The sequence below is a fragment of the Empidonax traillii genome, unplaced genomic scaffold, assembly GCF_003031625.1.
Source record: "Empidonax traillii isolate 1590-97213 ecotype Southwest subspecies unplaced genomic scaffold, ASM303162v1 scaffold275:size1536655, whole genome shotgun sequence".
Taxonomy (NCBI): Eukaryota; Metazoa; Chordata; class Aves; order Passeriformes; family Tyrannidae; genus Empidonax; species Empidonax traillii.
Window position 1 is genome coordinate 1139357 of NW_020955468.1, and position 24738 is coordinate 1164094.

Genomic DNA, 24738 nt, shown 5'->3' on the forward strand with positions numbered 1-24738 from the left:
AAGTAATTTTAGAGCCTGTTTCTTAGAGGATGGGGTTGTCCCTTTGTTCCTGCTTCTAGCTCCATGCTGTTATCCTCTGCCTTGCCTTTGCACTCTTAATTCCCTGAACCATGTCACCACGGAAACTAGACCTCCAAAACACCCTGAGTAGTTACCTGCTGTTTTAGCTGTGTGAGCTGTCTAACTGCAGAGTTCCGTGGGTGTGTACGCAGTTGGGAGTGGGGGGAAGGAAGTGGGACTGCCCCTTGTCCTCACAGCTCACCGTTAGATCCCCTTGTCTGTCATGTGGGACTGGAGCCTTCCACGGCAGCTGGTGATGGTCCTGTGCATTTGAGAGGAGCTGTTGAAATGCTGCTGGGGCTCTGTGCTAAGGTACCTGCTATGGTACACACAATGAAACCCACTGTTTGTTGTAACAGAAACCTGCAGTTTCCATTCCGTTGCCAGGTTTGTCAAGTCCCTCTGATGTGAGAGTTCAGGCATTGCTTTGTTCTAGGAGCTCAAGCTGCTGCATAGTTGTGCTCTGCCTAGAAACCTTGTCACTGAGGCTCCTCGGTTTGTTTCTGTTCTCAGCTGTACCTTCTGGATTCTATGTAGGTTATTCCACAGGTGTATAGAGATATCATTCCAATACATATCAGATCCATATTGGTATTCCAATATCAAAGTAATAAGGGTGTTTATGTTCTTGTGCAACTTCTTCTGTGTTCCAAAGAACTGATTCAGCTGTGCAGCTCTACCATGTGAGTGCCAGTCTGGTGTTGGTAGAGCGTATAAAGCTTATCCTTAGTTCTTGTGTGCTGCTTGACTGCATTGAGCTTGGTAGGTACAAAGCATAGAGAAATAAGTACTCCTGGGGAGGGAAGGGAAAAAAAACAGAGGGAAGCACTGGTTTGGAAGGAAAAGTTTGATTTTTGTCCTACTGTGAATTGCTGTTACATGGCAAAAAGACCAAATCAACGGCTATACTAGGAATTCCTATATTTGTTTTAAATAACCACTGTCCATACTAGTAGAAGAGCTGAATTTGCAGTCTCATGGTCATCATGCTGTGTTCTTGCTTTTATACCAAAGGGCTGGTTAGCATGAATAGGTCATGTTAGAGTAACTATTTCCTTTTGGTAGTCCCAGTTTGTAGTATTTGGAAACAGCCTGTTTACCTTAAAGGGCTCTCATTTGTGGATTCTTTTCTGTTTCTTGTTTTCAGCTTATACCTCCGGAAGCAAAGGTTCTAGGGTTTAGTGTCTTGCTTTCTGAATAGGGGAGAGTTGTAGCTCCATAGCCGGTCTGAATTTCAAGCTATCTTTTTATTTGGACAGGTTATTGTAGGATGACAGGTTACCATATGTCAGCTGATCTGTGGTATCTGATTCACAGTAATTGTTCATGTGTATGCTCTTAGCCTGTGGCAAATGGAAGGTAATTTGAGTTAGCTTGACCCTCTTTCATTATGCTCTTGCAAGGCACTCCCTTCTCCATGAGGATTGTTAGACCTGCTGGAGAGCCGTGGCTAAAACAATAATGTGTTTTCTGTCCCCCAGCTAGTTTGGGTGTATCTGTACAACAGTAAGATGAGGACTTCGCCAGTTTCTTGTGTTGTTGCTGTTTTGAGACCATACCTTTCCGAAGGAATGAATCCTACAAAGGTGCTACTCTGAAAAGCAGTCAGATGTTACACTTGCCAGGTGCGTTTTTCTTTGGCAGACTTTACAAAAGCTTTATTAGTGGATTTTAAACCACCACAAATAAGTTGTTTATTTCACAGTATGTTGGTATACTTCTTTCTTGTTTTGAAAGAATTAGATTTTACTTGAGTTCTTTCAGAAGATGCGTGGTAATTGAAATAATTCTAACAGTGCAGGGATGATTTTTGATGTTCTCACTCAGAGTCTGCTGAAATCCTGGCTGACTGAAAGATTCCCATTGACCACAAATGGCACTTGAATTTGATCTGAAATGACAGGAAAGGTAAAACAATTGATTTTTTTTTTAGTGCTTAGTTCTTATCTGAAATTTGATTTTGCAGTAGTCCAGTCCAGTCTGGTTCATCAACAATTGTTAAAAATCTAAAATGCTGCTTAAATGCTTATGGGAAAATATTTTTCAGCAGTTGGATGTCGTCACCCTGTCTTGATGCCTTACTGAATTCCTAAAGCTCCCAAACAGAAACTCAGAACTGCCTCTTGTGACTACATTTCCTTTTCTTCCACAGGTGAATCTCTTGCCTTAATTACTGTACTACTGATCCTATGTGCATACAACAAAGTTTCCTCCCCATTTTTCATTCTTATTTGGTTGGTGAGAGTTTTTTCTAGGAGTTACTATGTAAAATTTACAGTTCCCAAGGTTCTTGTACTTGAAAAAGTGAGAGGAAATGTGTGCCTTCTTTTTACAATTGGAATTCAGTTATCTTGAGACATAGGTCTTGGTGCAGACTTACTATAGTCATCTGAAAAATAAAGTTGGGAGTTTTGTCACCATACATTTGGAGAAAATGTTACACTGCTGAAGCATAGGAAAACTTCAGATTTTAATAATTGTTTCTAAGAGCTGAGAACAAAATGGAATGCTTTTTCTTTTTGCTCAACCAGCCTTTCCTGACTATTGGGAAAGCAAGAGGTCAGAAAGATGACCTAAATGTTGTTGGGTCATCAGTTTAAATTGTGTGTAGTAGCTGTTCAAATTAATGTTTATTTCCTTTGGTTGTTGCTGTCTTGAATGAGGAAGGACTGCAACTTTTAGATGGTTGTTATATTAGTTGTTGGCAAGATGTGACACTTCACCCTTCTCTGAAGGTGGTAAGATCTGTGACCATTTTCTTTGGCAGAAGGATTCTTATATTCTTCCATGGTCATTGGAGATCAGTTATTCAGAAGAAACAAGGGTTTGCCCTGAAATTTCATTTGCCTGTTTTGACCGGTACTGACTACAGCTGCACTCGTCAAGACCATGGATAAGGACAAGAGATAGCTGAGCTCCATCTGTTACCGCCTTGGAAGACCAAAGATCCAGGGGGGTTGAGTATATGAAAACGAGTCGTTGATTTTCTGTCACAGAAGAATTGTTTTCACAGAATCATAATATGGTTTGGGTTAGAAGGGGCCTTAAAAATCATCTAGTTCCAACCCCTATTTTATTAATTTGGAGCTTCCTCTCTGGCTGCATTTTTAAGTCTGCAAAGCTCTGTAGTAATTGAGCCTCTAAGGTATGTGCCTCAGATTGCTGTTGAGAGAACCTCCTTCAACACAAGAGTTGTTTGGCCAGCTGAGCATCAGTGGGAGGAGAGAGGATTAATGCTTTGGGCTACTGTTGCTGTCTGGATGATTAGAAGAAGAATGGGTGTGATTGTGATAACGAGTGATATCTGAGTGACTTCAAGTGGCCTTTGATAACAAGTTTAGACCCTTTTCATACCTTGCCAAATTTCTTAGCAGCAACCGCTCATTTGGCAGCTTGTGATCAATAATCTCCTGATACACTTGACAGTATCAGTATGGATGTTTGCCATTGTCAAATTTTACCTTAATTTAAAAGGTTTAAGAACTGAAAAAGGCATACCTGAGTAAGTTCAGTGGGTGTCTAATGAAGCTCCGTTCTGAAAATCAAGTCATCATAATATGTGTCGATGTGATGCTGGATTTCCCATTTTGTCTAAGTAATGTTTGAACATCTGATCTTATTAACTTTAAAAGTCTTAATAGCAAATAATGTTTACTGACAGCTCCATCTCCTCTAAACCTGTTTTTTAAATGCTAGAAGAGGAGGACATGAAATTATTCTGATTTTTCAGTTATAGACATCATAACTTTATATGTAGTTTTAAAGGAAAATATATTGGTCATGCTAATGTTGAAATCTGTAAATTTGTAAAAATGTGGGAAAAAGAAAAATGAAAAAATAATTTAAAACAAATTTTTATTTGAACATTTCAATATTGGTATCAAAGTAGCAGTCCAGTTTAAGATCAGTTTTCATTTTCACTTAGTTAATTTTTCAGCCTATATTTTGGATAACTTTTGAGAAAGTGAAGATTTGAGTGTGTCCTCTGCTCTGGGTTGCTCTTATGGATATTAATACAATGAAAGTTAAACGTGGGTAGTGTATGGAAAAGGCCTGATTTTTAACTCCTCTATTTCCGAGGCCTGTCAAGCAATACCTACCATCCATTGATGCTGTAAGAGTGGATTCATTGCCATGTCTTGGGTAAATCCCATCAGACTGACTTTCAGCTGACTGTACTTCACTTGTCTTAGTGACCAGTATCACAAAGAGTGCTATGAGCTACCTGTGTATTTTTTTTTTTCTGTGCTTATGTATGATTTAGAAATGTTGTACAGTTGTTTGGAATCAAGAACATTAGCTGATTTTTCAGACTAAATATACTCGGTTACCATCCCAGTGTTTCTTTCCTAGCAGCAAGGTTGGCCTTCCAGCCAACCTTCTAGCATTCCCATGGGCTACAACTCTGAGCAAACAGGTAGTCTGTTGAAGTAGTGCTGTAATGGCTGTGAATGACAGAAATGTTCAACTCTTTCTGTCACTTGCACGATGGAAATAATTACCATTTTCAAAATGAGCAAGTTATAAATAGTGAGAAAAAGAAGTGGTATGTTTTAGTATCTTCATGATGTTTTGATGCAGATTTAGTCACTAAAATCATGTGTATATGCTGAGCGTTAAATATTCACAACGATTTCTTTCTTGTTATTTGTGTGCAGGGTCCTGTTGGCAGGAAGGTTATATTTTTCAGTAATATAAATCTAAATCCTGTGTGTGCACTGTGGTGGCTGGGGGCACTGCTTGAGCCTGATTTCTTTGGTAAGATTTCTGGAACATATTTTGTCTTTATGCCAGATTTATCGCTACTACAGAAGCAGCCAAATATATTACAGAAAATTAATTTTAATTCCTCTAGCTTTTGAAATCAGTATATGGTTTGAGAAAGGGGCAAAGGGGGATAGATCAGAATAGCAGTGTTTGAGAACTTGGTATCCACAAATCCTGCTTGTGTTGGTTTTGTAGCTCAGTTAAAAAGGAATCAACCTGCTCTTTTTTTATTAAAGCAGCTAAGGGACACATTTCCTCCCAAGGCATGCATCTTCCCTCCATCGAGTACCTTTCACATATATGGAGACAATTCTTCAGGAGCCCTTACTGCAAACCTGGCTGGCAAAAATCCCCCCGCCTAGATAAAATTTGTGTTAGTGAGACTCTCTGTAGAAGACTTAATGATCTTAGGTGTTTAAATTAAATAAGAAATTTCTTTTTTTTTTTCCTTTTAAGATTAGGCATATATTTACATATTTAACTTTTAAAATGAGAGGAATAATTCAGTGGTTCTTTGTTTCCTCTTTCAATATTTCTGATAACAGCCATGCTGTGGGATGGAGTGAGGCTAATGAGCAGTTTCTAGTCCAGAAGGTTCCTGACTTACCGATCTTTTCACAGAAGTCCTTATTCTTGTATATGCTCTTACTTGGGAAAGAGCTGTTCAAGCATTCTGTGATGTAAAAAGAATACTAATCAGCGCACTCAACTTTAATCCTCCCCTTCTGCCTGAAGGTCTTGCATTAGGGTTGCAGTAAATGTGAGTAAATGGCTGTTACCCCGGCACTTCTTACACTAATGGTAGCGATGGCCTGGAGTAATTTCAGCTACTGGTAAAGGATCCCCTTTGTTTTACTGATTTTGATATTTGTATTGCAGAAGTCCTGTGTCTTGTGGGCTTCCAGTCATGTCTGTTGCTGTCCTCATTGCACACCTGGGATGTACTGAAATGCTGCTGTTCTGACTTCAGCAGTGGGAAACGGAAGTGTGAAGAAATTAAGTATCTTGCCCAAAGTGACCAGGGAAGTCTGCAGGCGTAGTTTCGTTGTTGGTTTAAGCAGTGTCATTGCAAATGGCTACCAAAAGGGATTTTCTCAGTAGGAATTTGCTTCTTCCTTCCCAGTTTTAATGATGGTGTACCTGTACAGTCACTGCCTATTGTGTGAGGAGCTGGTGGACAAAGGTCTGTACTCTCCTTTCTGGCACTATTGTACTCCGTAATTGGTTTATCTTTATGATGGAGACATATCTGCGACAAAGCATGGGATTGAGCATGATGCCCATAGGTTCCTGTGGTTGGTAGTCTGGTTTTGGACTGTACAATCTCTCTTGGTATAATACCTGTTTTCTTTCCAGACTTATGTTAGTGCTCAGCTTGTCCTAGGCTAAAAACTGGATGGTTGTACTGGGAGTTGTTGCTCTTGGTTGTCATTTATCCTGTGCTCCCAGCTGATCCTTGTTCAAGACAAGGATCACTGCATGGCTCAAATCATGGTTGTGGTAGTGCTTTAATCTTTTAGGGCAGCATATTAAGGTAAATGGGAATTGCAGTTGGCTTAATTATGCTGGGCTGAAAACTGCAGCCGCTCTTGCATTGCCAGTGAGCTGTGTGGCCATCTGTCATTGGGGCAACAACTTGTATTCTAAGGGGCAGCTGGCAGGGTTGAGGCTTGCTTTGGCTGGCAGACTTGTTTTTTAATATGCCACTGCATGTCAGTCAGAGCAGTGGGTAAGGAAGAGAGTAGAGGTTGCTTTAATTGTTTGTGCAATTAGCTTAAAAAATCCTAGTAGGAACCGTGGGCATTTCTGTGAAAATAAATTACATTTGTGTGACTTGCATTCTGTGTTGTTATAGACTGTTTTTTGTGTTTTCAGATGAAACAACATGACAGTTATGAAGCCATAGGTGTGCCTGTGGGTGCACTGAACTGTACACTTATGGGACAAGAAAATTACACATTGTTACTAAAATACGGTGTTACTTTGTGAAAGCACAAATGCTGAAGGAAATACATTGAGAGAGGGCCTACAGATCATGTGGAAGATTCAAACAGTTGGATTTTGCACTAGTTCTTAAAGAGACTTTATCATACAGGCTCCTAACTAAGGATGTGGGAACTCTGAATGGTATTGATCATATGGGCACATTGCTGTGAACAGAGAGAGAGAAAAAAACACTTTCTATTTTATCTGAGGAAGACTATGTGAGTTTATAAAAGGTAACAGTTAGGGGAATAAGCAGCTGGAGAAAACACTGCACTTGGCAGTGAAACAATATATGGCTTTTAGTTTGAAATGTTTTGAATATTTTTATTGAAAGAGGGGGTACTGCTCCTTCTCTTTTTAGTTGATTGGTTGGCTTTTTTGTTTTCTCAAGACAAGGAATGAGTTGATAGTTTAGTGGTTTTGGGAAGTCTCTGGGAGCCCAGGATTTACATTGGCTCTTGCATAAGTCTTAACTGCTATTGTTCATCCGATACTTCCAGGTGCTATGCTGGGAGGAGAGGATAGGAAGCAACATAACTTGAACAATGGATTCTTAGTACTCAACCATCATCTGGACTGGTGCAGATGATATTCTGCTCTAACTTGAACCTGCTGCTGGCTCTTCTAAATCACCTTTATGAAGATGATGGTACCTGGTATACATGTGCTCTGTCCACTTCTCTACACTTTTCCATCCACTAACCAGAGACCATTAGAGGGTGTATGTACAATATGCATTTATTGACTTTGTGCTGGTAAGAGACACTGTTTTGGCCTCAGAATCTGCAAGTGTTGATTGTGATTTCACAGTCATGTCTAGAAATAATTGGTAAGGTTCCCAGGCTGTTAAGGTTGGAGTCTTACGAACGTGCAGTAGAACATGTCTCAAGCATCTCCTCTTTGCTACATATAGCTCAGAGAACAGTCCAGAATTAAATTTTTCTGTAGAGCTGTCCTACTAAATTACATTTTTTGCTAGGGGAAAGCAATTTTTATCATTATTATTATTTTACATATATTTTTTGGCTTTTTTTTTTTTTTTTTTTTTTTTTTTTTTTTTTTTTTTTTTTTTTTTTTTTTTTTTTTTTTTTTTTTTTTTTTTTTTTTTTTTTTTTTTTTTTTTTTTTTTTTTTTTTTTTTTTTTTTTTTTTTTTTTTTTTTTCTTTTAGATGCGGTAGAAGCATTTGACTTTAATGACTGCTTCAGCTTTCCAGGAAATTATATTTGGTTCTCTGTACTTTTCAATCTGAAAAATACAGTTGGTTTTAAAAAAAATAAAGTTGTAATGACTTGGAATGAAATGTTACAACTGTAAGTACCAGAAAGGGCACTGACAAACTATTGTACTCATTTATACTGGCAAAATGAGTTCTAGTGGCACTTTCAAAATTACTTCCAGTGTAATTATTTTTGATAAAGGACTTGCCTGATATAATCTGTGTTTTGAGATGTTCAAGTCCGTGACTTAGTGCCTCGCTTTTGACCTGTACTCAAGCACTGTGCTTCCCAGTAGATACACAGAGACAACGCTGTGTTGGTAACTCCTGTCCAAGGCTGTTCCATTGGAGGGTGTAGTCCGGGTATTATTTTTTTTTAATGATTTTTAACTTGTGTTTTAATACACATGGGCCTCCAGTTTCCGTTGTCATTTGTGGTTATGAGTGGGGCGGAATATGATGGTGGTACAACTTTTTCCTCCCCTCCTTGTTATCTCAAGCGTCTTTTTTGCTGGGAGACCAGAACCCTTCTGTGTTTACAGCAAGCAACTAGTTCACAGTAAGGTTTGGCTTTAAAGAAGATGAAAATTCACTTTTAAATGCTCTTTACTCAAGATGACTGCAGCTCTATATTTGTCCACTAAAGGCATCAAACCAGATCTTTTTTTGTACTTGTGTTATTGACAATTTTATTGCTGTGTTTGTTCTAGAAGTTTTTCTTTTGAAGGATTTTCTTCCCAATTCTGTCATAGGTGAAGGTTTTCAGATCTTCAGCTAAATCACTTACTTTTCATTAAGGGAAAACTGCTCTCCTTTCCCATTTGATTCCTAAAGAACACAAAAAATATTTTAGTAAGGCTTTTCTTTTGTCTAAAAATCTAAGCTTAAGTAGCCAAACTGGATTTTGGTTTTGAAATGCACATGACTTCTTTTGTTCTTCTTTTGAGGGGACTGGCTCTCAAGTGTGAAATATGATTAACAAAATTTTCAAACCCTTTTACGTTATTTCACAGCTCTTTGCTTTGTTTGCAGGAATGCCAGCATTTTCTTACTCATAGATGGCACCATGTAGAGCATAAATTTGACCTTGGAATATGGAAGGCTTTCCTGCAATGAAAGATAGTTTTAGTCTTTTACCTGACTGCTGCTCTTTAGGTCTTGTTAGCACAATACTGGTTTTGTATGCTTCATTGGATGTTTTCAGCAGTTTACTGCCTGGTAGTAAGTCTAGTCTGAACTCTAAATACAACTTTTAGTCTTGCAGTCTAGGTTGTTGTAAGTGTTTAATTTTTTTTCATTCTGATAACTGCATTTGGCTAGTGCACTAGATCAGAAAGTATCTAATGTGTTATTTCTGTTCGTTTTATTTGTGTCAGGGCTCAAGCTGGTCTTGTATGATTTGCATCTCTATATGTTTAATTAAAAGTAATAGGTGTATTTTGCTAAAAGGAGCTGTTGACCTCTTGCCTGTATGGAAAGCCTGGAGTTGCTTGTGGCATGTTCCTCGCAGAGGGTGTTTGGTTTTGAGGAGTATGGACTGCTAGATCACCCCCATATAAACTAAGATGAAAGTTCTTAAAAGCAGCACTTGTTCCTGCCAGTGTACTAGTTTTTGAAGTTTTGAATAAAAAACTCAGTAGTCAACTAAACCCCAGAAAGTGAACCCAAATGTATATTTACAGCATCTCTGTATAGGATGGATATTGGTATATGTGGAGGAAAATGAGTAAAGGTTGCTGTAGGTAACTTCTGGATTAACTTCAGAATGGTGAGACATGATGCAATATTTTAAAGAATTATTCTTAAAATATGTATTCTGTGCAAAGTAGTCATTAAAGTTACATATCAGTAAAGTACTTCAATAAGTATACTGGCATTTTTAATACAAGAAGTTTATTTGTTCATTCTATAGAATATGAATGATCTGGTTTTTTAAATTAGCTATAGTTTGAGAATAAACATGACAAGAATTCAATCTGACGATTGCTTAGAATACATCTTAAGTCAATTTTTGTGGGTGTGCTGAGCTTGAATGTAACGAAGATGGCTAATATTCCCTGTGTTCAACCAGAATACAGGGGGGGAACATGGCAAAGCTCGATGTAATTGTACAGTATCTTTGCTGCATGTTAGAACAGAGAATATATCCTGGTTTTCCTGGTAGAAAAATAGAGAACATATCTAAGGATGCTGAACTGGATGGAGTATAGTTACTAGTTGATGAGTATTGTATATTTTGGTTTGGGGGAAAAATAGTAGGCTGGAGTTAGCCATGTTTGAGTGCCATGTAGCATACCTGGTATTGAGTGCACAAAATACATTTCACTTGCTAAAAATGTTTTGAATGCTTGTGATTTAAGAGCAACTCATGAAGGATTGCTTTCTTTTTAGTCTTTAGTGATCCTGAGTCTGCTTTTGTCTGTGCTTGCTCTTCAAATATGACAGACTAGATACATGTAGTTGTGTAACGGGGGGCTTTTTGTGTCTTACACATTCTGTGTGTAGGACTTCAAACTTGCTGTGATCTGTTGTTCTTACTTTGCATCTATTGTCTCACTACCCTGTTGATAGAGAAGGTGGATGTGGAGTGACTGTGAAAGGATGGTATCATTAGTCTGTAGATGTTTTGAATGCAAGGTTTTCCTCTAGGAACACTTAAATATTTCAGAGAGGCTCTGTTCCAGCTAAGGCTGCTAGATAGTCAATAAAAGCCTCTTGTCTGCAGAAGTGATGGTTAATGCTGGATTGGTGCTGAACTGTTGGCATTGACCAGTGTTCCCTAAAGCACTGCAATTCTCCAGGATTAAATTACGCAGGAAATGTGAAAAGACAGGAGCAGAATGAAGTGACTCAACTCTTCCTGCTTTAAGTATTTAAGGTTGGTTCTTTTTGTTTATTTTTTTTTTTAAATTGTCCAGTGTCTGTGTGCACAGATGCATAGCTCTTGCTGTTTGACAGAGGTCTTGAACTTTCCTCCACCAAAGACAGAACTTCCTATAAGTCCTTTGAGAGTCTAAGATATAAAGTAGAATATTTTTTTCTGGAAGTATTTTTCTATACTTGAAAACAAAAGAGGTGTCTGTTGAGGGAGATTATCTCTATGGTTATGTCTCAGTTTTATTTACTTGTTGATTTCTGCTCCTATTTAGACATTCCACCTACTATAATATTTTTTCTAGAATATCGCTGTGGATAGTACAATGCATCCAACTGCTACTAGTGTCTGTTGTCTGTCAGCTGGAAGTAAAGATTCATTCCATCATAGTTCAGTCTCTGGCCTGTTTCTCATCTTGTGCCAGTGTCAGAAATGCACACAATACCAACATGAAATAATTCACTGACTGTTAAGTACTACACTTCAAAGATAGCAGCCTGATTTGATGTCAGGCTTCATAGTTTTTCAGCCATGGTTTGACTGATGCACCAAAATTTCTTTGTGTTCCTTACTTTTTAGTCATCAGTGGTGGCATATGCTCTGACATCTAAGGGAAAAAAATACTGTCAGCCAGCTACTGTGCAGTGACAGGGCTCTTCCAGGTGTATTGGGTGTTTCTGCGTAGCCTGCCTTCAAGCTGTGCTGGCTGCAAGCCTTTGGTTTCACAGGATTTGAATAATACCCACTTGTTCAACCCTTAACTGGCAGCATAGAAGCTGTGGGCTTGTGTGTTTTCTTTTCTGCCCAAAGACCTTTTGGGGGTCATACGGTTCTTTGGCAACGAGATGCTTTTGTTGCTTTGGGCTTGGGGGGAGAAGGTGACTGTCCTATGAAAGTGTCAATTGCAGGGTAACTAGTGTGACTGCATAATTTGCAAGTTCAGTAAAGAAAAACGTGGGATAAATGTGATTAATGAAATTAAGGACTTTTGGTACTGAATTGATCTCCTAAGTGTTAATACAAGGTAAAGTAATTCAGATCAAACATTGGAAACTGTAGTTCACTAGATACTCCTTTATTTTCATCAGCAGTTTTCGATAGTATTTAAATTCAAATGAGTTCATAGAAAATACTTATTCTAACTCTGCTTTGTAGCAGTGATGTCTGAAAGAAGCAGCAGGTGAAAGAATATAAGCAGGGATGTGTTTTAAACCTCCCTGCCTACTTTTGGAAGACGTGAATTGTTTAACTCATGAATCGGGTGGAGTATGTCAAGATGGCAGCACCCAGTTCTGGTTTCACTCCATGAGCTTCAAGCAACTTTTTGAGGGCAGGGTTCTTAAATCATCTCATCCCACATTACAGTTAGGAGAAGGGATGGCCATAAACAAACCAGCAGGGACAAAGATGTGAACACTGTTCACATAACCCCAAAACACTGCATGGTCAATACACTGCTATTGTAAAAACAAACTCTCCGTGCCTACTTGTCTTGCTTTCTTCTGGTCTGGTCTTGCTTGCAACCATGTTCACGTGCTCTTCAGGGGAAGTTTTGGGTTTCCCCCCTCCCCCTGCTGTAAGTGTGTGAAGTGACTGACTGACTTGGCTGCTTCTCCAGGTGCTCCAGCAAATTAATAATAGTGGAACAATTGAGTAGTTTATAGGTGTGTCAGATTGGTGAGTTCAGAACAGGTGAAACTGTGACAGGATGACTTGATGAAGGAAACTGAAACTGAGGTGACGATTACAAAGACTGACAGAAAATAGGGTCAGGAAAATAAATTCGATTTGCTCATGTTATATAACCATCTTAGTGCAGCCTGTAGATTCATTAGTTTGAGAACATAGTTTGTAAGGGAGAGTGATTGCGTGTGGCTTCGCTTTTAGCAAATTGACTGTAATTTAGAGAGAAAGTGTAGGAGGTTGAATATATTATTACTCTGACTTTCTCTGGAGCAGTCTTGTCTAGCAGGTGAGTTTTATAGTCTGTTCAGCCAGCATGTGTTTTAGCATACTTCAGTTTACAGTTGCAAAGATCCTTGAAACCATGAATTGGTACAGTAGCATTTCTTGATTTAGTTATTTTTTTTTAGTTTTTAAATGTTTAATAATATGAAAAATCAGAGGGAGCGTAGCTTGGTGCAGTTTTCTCTTCATTCTTTCTGAGCCACAGGAGAGCTCAACATGTACTTGTTAACACCTTAGAACTTCATTTTGAAATCCTAATTCTCTTAATAAAGGTCTGCTGGATGTCTTGGAGTTTCTTGCTTTCTTTCTCAGCTCTAGCAGTTAGGGATAAATCTCCTGTACCTCTGTAACCAAAGCTTTTATTTCTGTTATAAACAAGTTTGAGCAGTGTAAATGAGATTACACAGTCAGGCAGCAGTTTCTTTACTTCTTCATGCTCACCTTCCAGGTAAACACAAATACCTCATTACCTTTTGGGAAAGTCTTTAATTTGGAAAGGTGAGGAGGGAAGCAGCTTGAGTCCTCTTGTGCAAATTGCCTTTGAGATTAACTTATTTGGATTTTTTTTCTGTAGATATAATTAAATTGGAAAGGATATTTCTATCAGTTATTCATCAGCATTCAATTTTGTAAAAAGGTTTTACAACTCTAAAATAGATTTTTTTTTTGTTATAAATATCTCACCAGTTGCTAGCCCCTTTATGTGTTGTTTTTAAATAAACATAGTGTTTTTGTAAAGACTTAGTGGTGTTTCACTTGCTTGGTCAAGTGTGTAGAAGTACCCTAGGATGTTTTACAACCTAACTGAGTCAAAATGCATGGTAGTGGTGGGTTTTTTCCCCTCTCTCAAACGTCTGGGCCAGGAAGATGATGAAATGAAACTCAATCTGACACTTGGGAAGGATAGAGATAAGGTATACGTTATGGGAATCTTAGAGAAGGAGGGAGTTTCAATTACTGCTGAACACTTTACCAAGTTATATTTTAGTACTTCTAATCAAAGCTTTAAATTACTGTGCTGAGGATGTTTTGACTTAACTGAAATATTATTTCTTCAAAAAAGGATTCTTATGGGAAAAATATATTTTGATGTGGATTCTTTGGCAACATAGCAACAGCAGTGTAGAAAATATCCACATTTATGTAGCAGTGTAAGCTCTGTAAAGCTCTGTAGCTTTACATATGTGTGGTTGAAAATCATAGAGTGGTTTGGGTTCAAAGGGACCTTAAAGAATATCTGCCTAGTTCCACCCCCCTGCCATGAGTGGGGACACCTTTCACTAGACCAGGTTTGTCAGAGCTCTGGCTTTGAACACTTCCACACAGTGTCCAGCCTGGCCTTGAACACTTCCAGGGATGGGACATCATAGCTTCTCTGGGCAACATGTTCCAGTGCTATGGTCTGTTTCTATCCTAATGTCATGATGTCTGGGATTTTTAGAAGCATGGAGTACTCAGCAGAGTGAGAATGGGCCAAGGTCTTTGAGATGCTGATGCACTGCAGACTTATAGGCTTGTAGCAAAGCAGTTGGATTGAGCTTTCAGTGTAGTGGTAAGGACACATACAGCTGTAAGCTCAGTGAACTTGTGCATTGCTTTGGGCCAAGGAAGTCTCTGTTTTTTAGTTTAAATATTTGGAGCAGTTTGTCCTCCAGAAGAGATAATTATCTGTAAGATTATTTGACATCCAGAACTTATCTGAGGCTTTGTCTTGTTTGTAATATGATGTTCCTTCTTAATGTTAATACTCTTTATTCTGCAGCCTTTAAAGGATATAGTCAGATGACCTAAAACCCAGAATAAATTAATATTATAAAGTGGCAGCCCTCTCAACCAAGGTATTGTGACCTAGTCCATTGATGTATAAAGCAAAATTAGTTTGGCTGAATTAGAGGTGTTCATCTTTTCTGGTGAATCAGTGTGTTCAGAACTGTTTTGGGTCTCTACACCTGTGATTCTTCTCTTACAGTGTGTTTGTGTATATATATCAGATTTGTCTCCAGAAGAATGCTCAACAGCTGTGCATATGCACCCAACTACATTTTTATTCTGTACATATTCAACCCTTGTCAATGCTAAAAAGTACCGAGAGGAGCAGGATCAAACTGCATAGGTTTGTTGGGAATAAGGGGGTTGAGGGATATTCAGCACTAGTCATGGGATGGAGGGGGACCTCACTGTGGGGCAGCTGCCATGGCACATCTTGACATGTTTGAATAGTCTCTTATGACTCTTTCAATTTTTTTAAATCTTTGTCTGGGGGGAAAAAAAAAAGATACTCTCCAGAGTATTTTGGTCTATAAATACCCTGCTTTGTGTCTATGTCTGAGAGAAAATACATGAGGCAGATGGATACTGATGGAAGTGTCCAGACATGAAAGGAGAAAACTGACCATCTTAATATGCAACTTCTGGATTTTTTTTTTTTTTTTTTTTGCATATTGATAAAGAACACTTCTGCTTCTTGAAACCTCTTTAGGTCCTTGTGGCTTTCTAGCATAGGGTTTATTTTTGATGGCTTTTTCAATCTGTCTTTTAATGGCTCTCAAAACAGGATTCCTGTGTGTAGTGAAGGGCTTTAAGTGTCTGGAAGGGGCTGTGTTATTGCATTCAAACAGCTTTTTCAGTTATTACACATTACTGAAAAATACTTTTTTGAATACACAGTTACCATACCGAGGCATGACAAATTATAGGGAGTTTGTAGGAAGTGTGGTGGCTCAGACCTTCAAAATGGATATGGAATAAAGGACAAAACCCCATACTGTCTAGTCTTAAAATAGGTGAATATTCAGAACTTGAGAAACTAAAAATGGGAGTTCAGGTGCATGGGTAGAAGGACTTGCTTAAGAAAAGTTCTGCTGCACGTATATAGAGAGATAAGACATAAAAGGCAGTGGATGAAGAAAAAGAATCCTGTTAAAAACTTTGTACTTCTGCATAGTTTAAACAATATGAAAAAGTAGTAGTTTTGTTCCATTTTGTGAATTAGGCTTGCTCTGCCTACTTGAACTTTATTGTTACTCAGTGTTGTTAAGAATAAATTTGAAATGCAAATAAAAGCATCTACTTCATTTGCCAGAGAGGAATCTAAGAAGCCTTTTTTTTTTTTTTTTTTTTTAAGATGGGTGTTTCCATATTGTTTAGTGTAACAGAACTTTAGCCAATTTGGGACAATGAGAAAAACAGCTGAGAGATACTGAGAAAAGAAACTTTTTTTTTTTTATTTTTTTTTTTTCTATTTTTTTAATGAAGTTGTCAGTAGTTGAAAATAGATCATCAAGATGCAGGTCATCATCTGCAGAGTTCTAAACTCAAGAGAATTCACTGCAAAAATGTCTCAATTTGGAAGCGCCTAAATTAAGCTGCCATTACATTTTACTTCAAAATTTCTTGCTAAAAACATATCTGCAATTAGTGTAATTAGTTACCAAAAAACATAATTAACAACCAAATACACCAATTTTTGCCTTCCACTCCCCCATACCGTGACAGTTGCAGCTGCTGGTGTTTTAACCTCTGAAGTTTTACTGAAAAGAGAGTTCGTGCGACAAAATCAGTTGTATTGCACATTAGAAATGTATTTCTGAAGTTCAAATGCTCTTACGTGTTTATGTACATATCTGGAAGCTCCTCACAATGTGCAAGGAGAGTGTTAATAGAAAGTACTAATGGAAGTTTAATAGCTTCTTAAAAAGGCTTTTAGAAGTTCATTGATGCAGCATTTCATGCATGATACTGCTTTTAACGGTGAAAATACATCATCAGTCAGCATCTGACAGCATGTTTTCGTTGCAGTTGAAAATGGGAAAGTTAAAACTAGGTGAGTGGTGTAGGGTGGTTGGTTAGGAAGTGCTGTGGAATGGGCTGGGCAACATGCACAGAATTTACACAGTGCTCAAATGTAAAAAAAGAAGCATGTGTCTATAAAAATTACATGGTTTAAAGAAAGTTCTATTTAGAAGCAGAGAAAACAACCAACCAAGGTAAAAACTTGATTAATATATCAGAACTATGCCATTTGATTTTCTAACAGAAAGTCAGAATGTAATTTATTTTTTCCTCCACTCCAGATGTCCAAGAGCAGTAACTTCTGGATTGGGGTGCTTAGGAGGTCCTTAGTCTACAGGGTAAGGAAGAACAGTGTCCTTCCTCCCTGTGCTGCAGTTTCCTTGAACATGTAATACAGAACCTTCTTTCCAGCTTTCCTGATGTCTGTTGTGCAACACATGTTGGCAGTGGAAAACAGATGATCCTGTTCTTGCAATAAGTATTTGTATCATGTATTAATATTATAAAGCTTGGTAGAAAAGCTCTTTAATCTTTATCTCCCAGAGTAGAAGGTTTGAATATGCATAGCTGTTCTCTGTGTAGGATTTACTTTCCTTCCTTTCTCAAAGCAGCCTGGGTTTAGGCAGCCTGTTGGCCCTTAGTCCTACAGTATTTGGTGCCGACAGCAGTTTTTTATTTTTACTGTAGCTCTTAACAAATTAGGTTTTGAATCAGAAGTTGCCTACTGCAGTGGTGTTTTACAGTTTGATGACAGATTTCTTAACTTGTTTAATAACATATATGCTGGCAAATAAGTAATGAGTAACAAAGCTTTTTCCTCTTGCACCCTGACGGTACTTGCATTTACTGTGGTTCCACGTGTTGTTTTCTCGGTTATTTCCCTGAAGCTAAGCAGAACCATGCTTTCCTGACAGGCACTTTGGAGTTGGGAATTCAAGGGATAAAATAATAGGAACAGTCCTTTAGAAAAGTTTTCAATGTAAGTAGGGATTCAGATAAGTCTGACTCGGTGTGTGCAAACCTTGCCATAGTGAAGCTTGCAAAACTCAGGCTGACTACAAAGTATGTTAGATACAACATACTTGTGACTAACTCAAGGAAAATAAATGCTTGCATGTTTCTGGCATAATTAACATTATGTAGCCTTGCTGAAAGTCAGGTGAAAAGTAACTATATATTGTAAGAGGGAGTCTGTCTATTTAGTGAGTAAAAGAACAATAATTTGAGGGGAAGTAATGAGGGGTTTTTATTTTTTTCTTCTCAGTCTAATGTATTTAAGTTTTCAGTATACTGTTGCTAGTTGTGTTGTTGTTACAGTGGTATTTCATAGTTTCTTTGGAGGGTGTATGTTTGGATTGTCTTTGGGTTTTGTTTGTTTTTCATTTTAGCTGTAACACTTGAAATACTGTGTGTTGACTGTAGTACTAGGGCAGGAGGAGAAAGCAGAATGCATGTTTAATATCACTGTAGTAGTAAGGGGAACTAGCCAAAAGAGGTAGCAGAATTAATATTTTACCTTTTGCAGTTTGCACAGTTATCTTTTTCTAGAGACATGCTCTTGGATATCCCAAATTGTGAGGAGTATTAGCACAAGGTGTGTTTTCTTCCCAGCTGTCTTTCACAAGTTACAAGGTCCATATTTTTTCCTCTGGGTTGTTTGGCATTTCTCTGCTTCTTCATAGACTAATGGTTGACTTGGAAGCTTTGCTTGGTACAGTCTGTATTTGCCAATCCATACCAGTATGGATTTTTCCAGAAAACTGCACTTCATGGTCTGTTGGCCCATATTGTTTCTGATGGCTGTGATAAAATATTATTTGGGATCTATACAAAGTCAAAAATCAAAGTAGGATTTTCTTGGTGAGCCTTTGTTTTTTAGTTACGTTTGAACATACAAAGTGCTGAAGTTGATGGCTCCTGGGTCTTGATTTTATTTTTTTTTCCCCCTTCCTCTGATATAACATAATAGTGGGATACAGAAAGGGAAGAATGACAACCAAACTCAGTAAGCTATAAGGTACTATGAATGTACTTTTTCATCCTTTTGCTTCTTTGTGGGATGCGTTAATACTGACTGTACCCCTTTCGTCCCCAGCATGCAAAAAGAACTGTCTTGCCTTTCTTCTTGGTTGCCTTTTTTTTCCCCTGAGCTTTTTTGCCACTGTAAGACAGATCTGTGATTGCCTTTCCTTGTCATGATAGGCATTTCATAAACACTTTTAAAATTCTGAAATCCTAAACTAGGAATTTCCAAAGCTTGCTCCTTGACACAACAAGGTTTCAGCTGGGCCAATGTAGTGATAGATGTCAGTCACTTCTGATGGAGAGTCCACATAAGGCAGATGGCTTTGCATGGCAAGTATCTCCAAATCTGCACTGCTCCTAGTAGCAGGAGATACATATTTTTTTCCTGCCTTTGTTACAACAGTGTTCTGCAGATGTGTTTTATGGCAGAGAAATCTGTTGGAGGCTTTCATTTCCTGAAAATTTGGTGAAATGACTGTGCCCTGAGATGGTGTTTTACGGAGGTTATGCTTGAAAAGTTGCAATAGTGTTAATTCATATTGAGACTTGTGGATTGTTTTATTACACATAAACTTTCCTGTCCTACCAAGGGGAGCCACGTTTCTCTTGACTTCCTGTGCATCACAGAAACTCTCAGCAAATGGATCAGTTATGGACCATAGAACATTTGAAGTGTAAATTATAGATTTGTTAATGAAATCTCAGTGTTCTCACTGCATTTGCTCGTTCCTGCACTGTGGGTTTGCACCCATTTTTTTCAAAGATACCAGAAACTCATCTGGAGTTGAGTGTCATGCTCATTCTTCAGTTCCAGCAGTGCTAAAGGCAGTTACTCATAATGCAGGATGAGATGAGGCTGGAAGTAATTGCCACCGGAAGTTAATAAAAATAGGAAATTACAAACTTCTAATTGTTTTCCTTGAGTTATTGTTGTCAAGAATATTCAGACTTCAGTCTCATTAAAGAAGGCAAACTTTCTGCTTCATAGTTCAGCTGTCTGCTTATTAGAAATAATCTATCCTCACAAAATATATTTATTTTACATATGAATGTACATTTACATAAGAAATATTTACATCAGAATATTCTTTTCATGAGTTTTGGAGGCTGGTTTTTATCCTATCAGTGTCCAGCTATTTTACTGACATCATTGTTCATGAAACTGAGTTCTCTTTCTTTAAAATTTTTTTTTTGGTAGTGGCTTGTTTTTTTGTTAGTTTGTTTTGCTGATGGTTGGTTTTGTGTTTTTTAAAGTACCAGTGACTGGTTCCACAATTCCTGTGTGTGTGTGTGTTCTGGTCACTTTGTGTTGCTGTTGGAGAATCTGTAATTTCCTCCTGTCTGAGAGACAGTCTCCTGCTAAGGTGGCATTTTTGTAGGCACCAAGGACGTGGTCACAGGGTTGCGTTCTCACCTCTGTGTTCAGGCAGCTTGAACTACTGCCTGAATTTGAGGTACGTGAATTGATCAGAAACATCTTTCTGGTCAGGACAAAGTGGGGATACTTGAACCTTTTTCAGTGTTTTTTTTGTTGTTCTCACTGGCTGTGCTTTTCTGATGAGACCAAAGTTGCTGTATTTCAGCCAGTAAGGGAGGTGACCTTTGAGACTGTTAATTTGACTGCTCTAACAAATGAAGCAGTATGACCAGGTAGAAATTTTAAATGGTCTTGGTTGGAATCTTGAGTCAGTAGTCAGAAAAAAACCCCAGCTTGTAGTAATAGCCTATTTTATTTAGTATCACTCAGAAATATAATGAGGAAAGGCTCTTAAGCACTACATAGGAAAGGCTCTTAAACAGTGTATATTTCTGAACCTTAAAATCTACTTGGTCAGCCTTTTCACTGTACCATCAAGGAACTGTGCAGCAAGGCCACAGCTTTGAAAGTATTGCTTTATAAATGAGGAGTGCACCCAAAAAGGGATCCTTGTCCCTTCTCAATGAAAGCTTGTCAGAGCAGAAGTCAAGCTGCCTATTAAGCAGGAAGGGCAGTTCTTTTAATAAAATACTTGCAAGGTAGCCACCTGGAGATTTGTTTATTACTTTGCTAAATGTTATATATGATGCTGTAATACAGTTATCAGCAGTTTGAGAAAACAATATAATGTAAAAAGAAATCTTAACTCCTTATTCTAGTTCATCAGTTCTACATGCTAGTGCTGATTATTAGAACTGCTTATTCTAAGAAAAAGATCTTTTTCTACCCTCTCTAAAACGAGTTATCTAACAAGTAGCTCAAGTATGCAGGTACATGCACAGTTATTCTGTATGTCTAATAAAAATGTGCATGTTAATGTACTTTTTTAGAAATTCAGTCTTTAACCTGATGTTAAATATCTCTTTTGGGGGTGTGGTTGTGGAAAGCAACCAGAATTTTTCATCAAATCCTAGTTACCACTTTTTGCTCCTGGCTTCTGAAAAGGAAAATATTCTTCATAGCACCTGGAGGGGTTTTTAACTAATGTTCACACATGGTTTTTGTGCTGCATGGTTTTGGGCCATGAACTCTACTGAATGAGGTTTAAAAATGTGAATAGCTGTTTGTGACTGTTGATAATTTTTTAAGAAACATAGGTGGGGTCAAGTTTTGGGCTTGCAGCCAGTTTCTCTCCCAGTTGTCTCCTTTCACTTTGTCTGTTTTGTGCCAGCTCTAAGAACTGAAGTTTGTGCCTTGCTGTGTAAGCCATGTTTTAGCATGTGCAGCATTTCGAGGGTGCCACTTGACCTGACAGACCTTTGAGGGAGTGTTTTCTCTCCCGTGTGGTTTGAGTGACCTATGTGAGGGTTGCTGTAGTGGGCTTCAAAGTGTGCTGAGGAGGAGAAAAGATCCGATTCTTCACATCTCAGGGAAATTAACTTTTATCTAACAGAAGAAATAATCTAAGCCTTAAGAAACTCTCAGTGTAGCTAGAAGTAGTTGCTTTTCTCCTTGTAGAAAATAATTTACATGTGTTGTAAAACTGACGTGAGCTTTTGAACAAACACGGTAGAGTTTGAGCATCTGATCTGTTCTTACTCTTTTTAGGCCATGATGACTGCACAACCTATTTCCAATGTCTCATTTGGGTGTCAATGTTTAAAAGCTTAAAATGTAAATTCCAGAAAGGTGCTGTTAGGTTCTTGGAGTGGGGGTGATGTGTTATGTGTTTTTTTATTTTGCTCTGTACAAGTACTGAGACTTTTAGCTTAAGCATAACTTTTTTCCTCTTTCAATTTAAAAAAGAATTTCCATAGAGGAAAAATTCAAGGTATTCCAAATACTTTTTGTTTATTAAATAAACTGGTACAAGTTACAGTAGGCTTGCGTAGTGTTATGTATCTCTGGTTTATTGTCGGTAAGAAATTGTATGTATATTTAAAATATTCTAGTAGTCAGTAATGGTTATTGTGTCTAGTTGTTGCTTCCCAGAAGGCAAAACCTCTTCATTCCATATGGTGTTCAGCAAGTCTGATCTTTCTGTAGTCTTTAAGAAAGCATACATTTTTAATGTTAGGTCTGTCCCCTTTCCCAGCTGAGAGCTGCTCTGAGTGGAGATCTGTCTCTGAATCTTTTTCTTACAGGGTCTCTTCCAGTTCCAAACAGCTTTGACTCCTGTCAGAGGTTAATCCTTCTCGTATCAGTGCCATTAGAACCTTACCAAAATACCACCCCTTAGATTTTATCTTTCTGTGACTTGAGCTGCTTTGGATATTGCTTGGGAAAATACTGCAGGGTTTCTTCCCTTAATGATAATTAAAATATATCACAGTACTTATTAAACTCTTTTGTGTTAGTAGCAAATGAATTTGCAGCTATTTCTTATTTTAATATTGTGTTTTTAACATTAAACATAAAATGAAGGGAGTAGCTGTATACATGCCTCCCCTTTCTTTTGGTGCTTTTTAGTTGGTTTTGGTTTGTTTAGAATTTCCCTTTGGAGAAGAAGGAACCTGACAGTGTGAAGTACCACCAAAATGCTCCTGCCCTGAGGACACACTGAATCTGGGCTCAATGACCTTTGCATGTAATTTTTCTCACTCTTATATTTTTTTTGTTTGTTTTGGATGAGGGTTTTTTGGGAGTGCCTTTTTTTTTTTTTTTCCCCCTTCCCTTCATGGCAGTGGTATTCCTAGCTAGTGTTTTTCAAAAGCATTGTTAAGCCATCCATAATGTAAACTAACCCTTAAATGCAGCCCTGGAATCAATGGGAAAGCCTCTACTAGTGTGAGATACCTTTGCTCTGAGATGCAGAGTAGAACGTACAGTTTCTATACTCAGTATCTTTCGTGTTTTGATATTGTGTCTGCTTTAAAGTGTCAGCCACTTGTTGAGAGGGTTTGCAAGGACACAGGACCAGTGTCAGTCACACCACTGATACATATATTTATTTAACAGCTCTCACTCCCAGAGACTTTGCTCCTTAAAGAAAAATGGTGGGTGGGTGTGTTCTGCTAATTTTCTGTGTTAGCAGTTGGTTGGAGATATGTTAATGTTTTTGCAGTTACTGTATGTGCAAATACAGAACTCCTGCCTTGTATTTCTGTTCTGTAAGTTTTTTGGCCATTATTGCTGGTTCTGTTGGATGTACCTTCCTTCTCTACTCCCTTAAACTTGTCATTCTTCTCTGTTGCAATTTTGAACTAACCCAGCAGCGAGGTAGTTGGAGCTATCATCTCACAGGTTGGCACTATGCCTTATCCATATTTTGCCAAATCTATGGCAAGATTTGCTCTACCCAGAGCAAGTGAGCTGTATCAGTTCACATTTTAGTTGCTCTACTCAGATTTTCTTCTAATTAGGAAGATGGACAGTACTGGAGTTTTTTTATCTTAATAATTATTTCATTCTGAAGTTGTACCAGTTCTGCTTAAAAACACTGTGTGATGAACTCTTGTTGCTGTTGAAATTTGTTTGATAGGCAAGATGAATTATGGCTTCATTCAAATAGGTTCAGTATGGATTAACCTTATTTTTCAGATCTGTTTTTCTAGGATCTACTCCCAGTTTGATTTGGATTTTTCTATTTTAAAACTGGTTGGTTATGTTTCCCTCTACTTTCTTTTCCCAGTCTGCAGGAACAGTTTCAATGATGTGTCTGTCTGGAAATATCTCCCAGCCCCAGTCTTTTGCTTCTCTTAACTACAAATCTTTTTGTTTGGTTTGTTTTGTTCCCCCTGCCCCATTTGGGGAAGATGTGGAAAACTAGCACAAAAATATGAAGGTGCAGTGTTAAAACTGAAGTGATTTAAACCCTACAGATTAGTGTACGAGCTGCCTCCCTTGAGTCCCCCTTGTTTCCTTTTTAACTGAGGAGTCAATGAGTCAATTTGGGGGGGGTTAAATACATTGGAAAAAAAAAAAAGGCAGCTTTGCCAGCCTTACTGTCTTCACTCTACTTGTCATTTACATGTGAGATGATTTTTGGAAACATTAATGAAACAAGGTGAGGTAGAAATGAAACTACATCATATGCAGTGTTTTGGAAAAGGTATTGCTAATGTGATAAACTTTCCCTGGAAGTGAACTGTGGGTGGTTTGGGGTTTTTTTTTCTTTCCAATAAATACACTATTTTGACAGCCCTTTGTCACTTTTCTGTAACTTAAATTGTCTTCATGAAACAGAAGAAGCTGATTGTGTAATTTTTTTTTTCTTTATTTTAATGTGCTCACTTCCATAGAATCTGTGGAAATTCAAAGCAGTCTTGAGTGATTATAGCAGTTGCCCGAATGGCAGATTTCTTTTTCTTTCCCTCATGGAAGTATTTGCTCTTACTGGTCTTTTGTGAGTCTTAAAGCTTGTATATGGTTCATGTTTCATGAGTCATTTTGAACTATGAACTGAGATAATTCTTAATTTAAATTTAGGTTTTGACCTGTCGGTGTCACAAAGTTCAATAAACATGATTTTGTTTGAAATTATTTTATCTTACTATACAATATAATTGGTGTAAAAGGTAAATATTTATTTGAGAGCAGATTCAGCTTAATTTAATCTCTTAAAAACTGCAGATGTATATGGCTTGGTTAAGACTGTGACAGCATCTGGCACTCATTTCAGCAGGTGTTTG

At 37.9% G+C, this 24738-nt stretch overlaps 1 protein-coding gene across 1 annotated transcript in view; it reads left to right on the top strand.

Moving 5' to 3' along the window:
- The first annotated feature begins 1950 nt into the window (after positions 1-1950).
- The window catches only part of FBXO11 (F-box protein 11), a 64373-nt gene continuing 41585 nt past the window's right edge, over positions 1951-24738 (top strand). The window contains exon 1 of the mRNA XM_027889890.1: positions 1951-1968. The gene's annotated coding sequence lies outside the window, so the exon portion shown is untranslated. The remainder of the gene's footprint in view (positions 1969-24738) is intronic.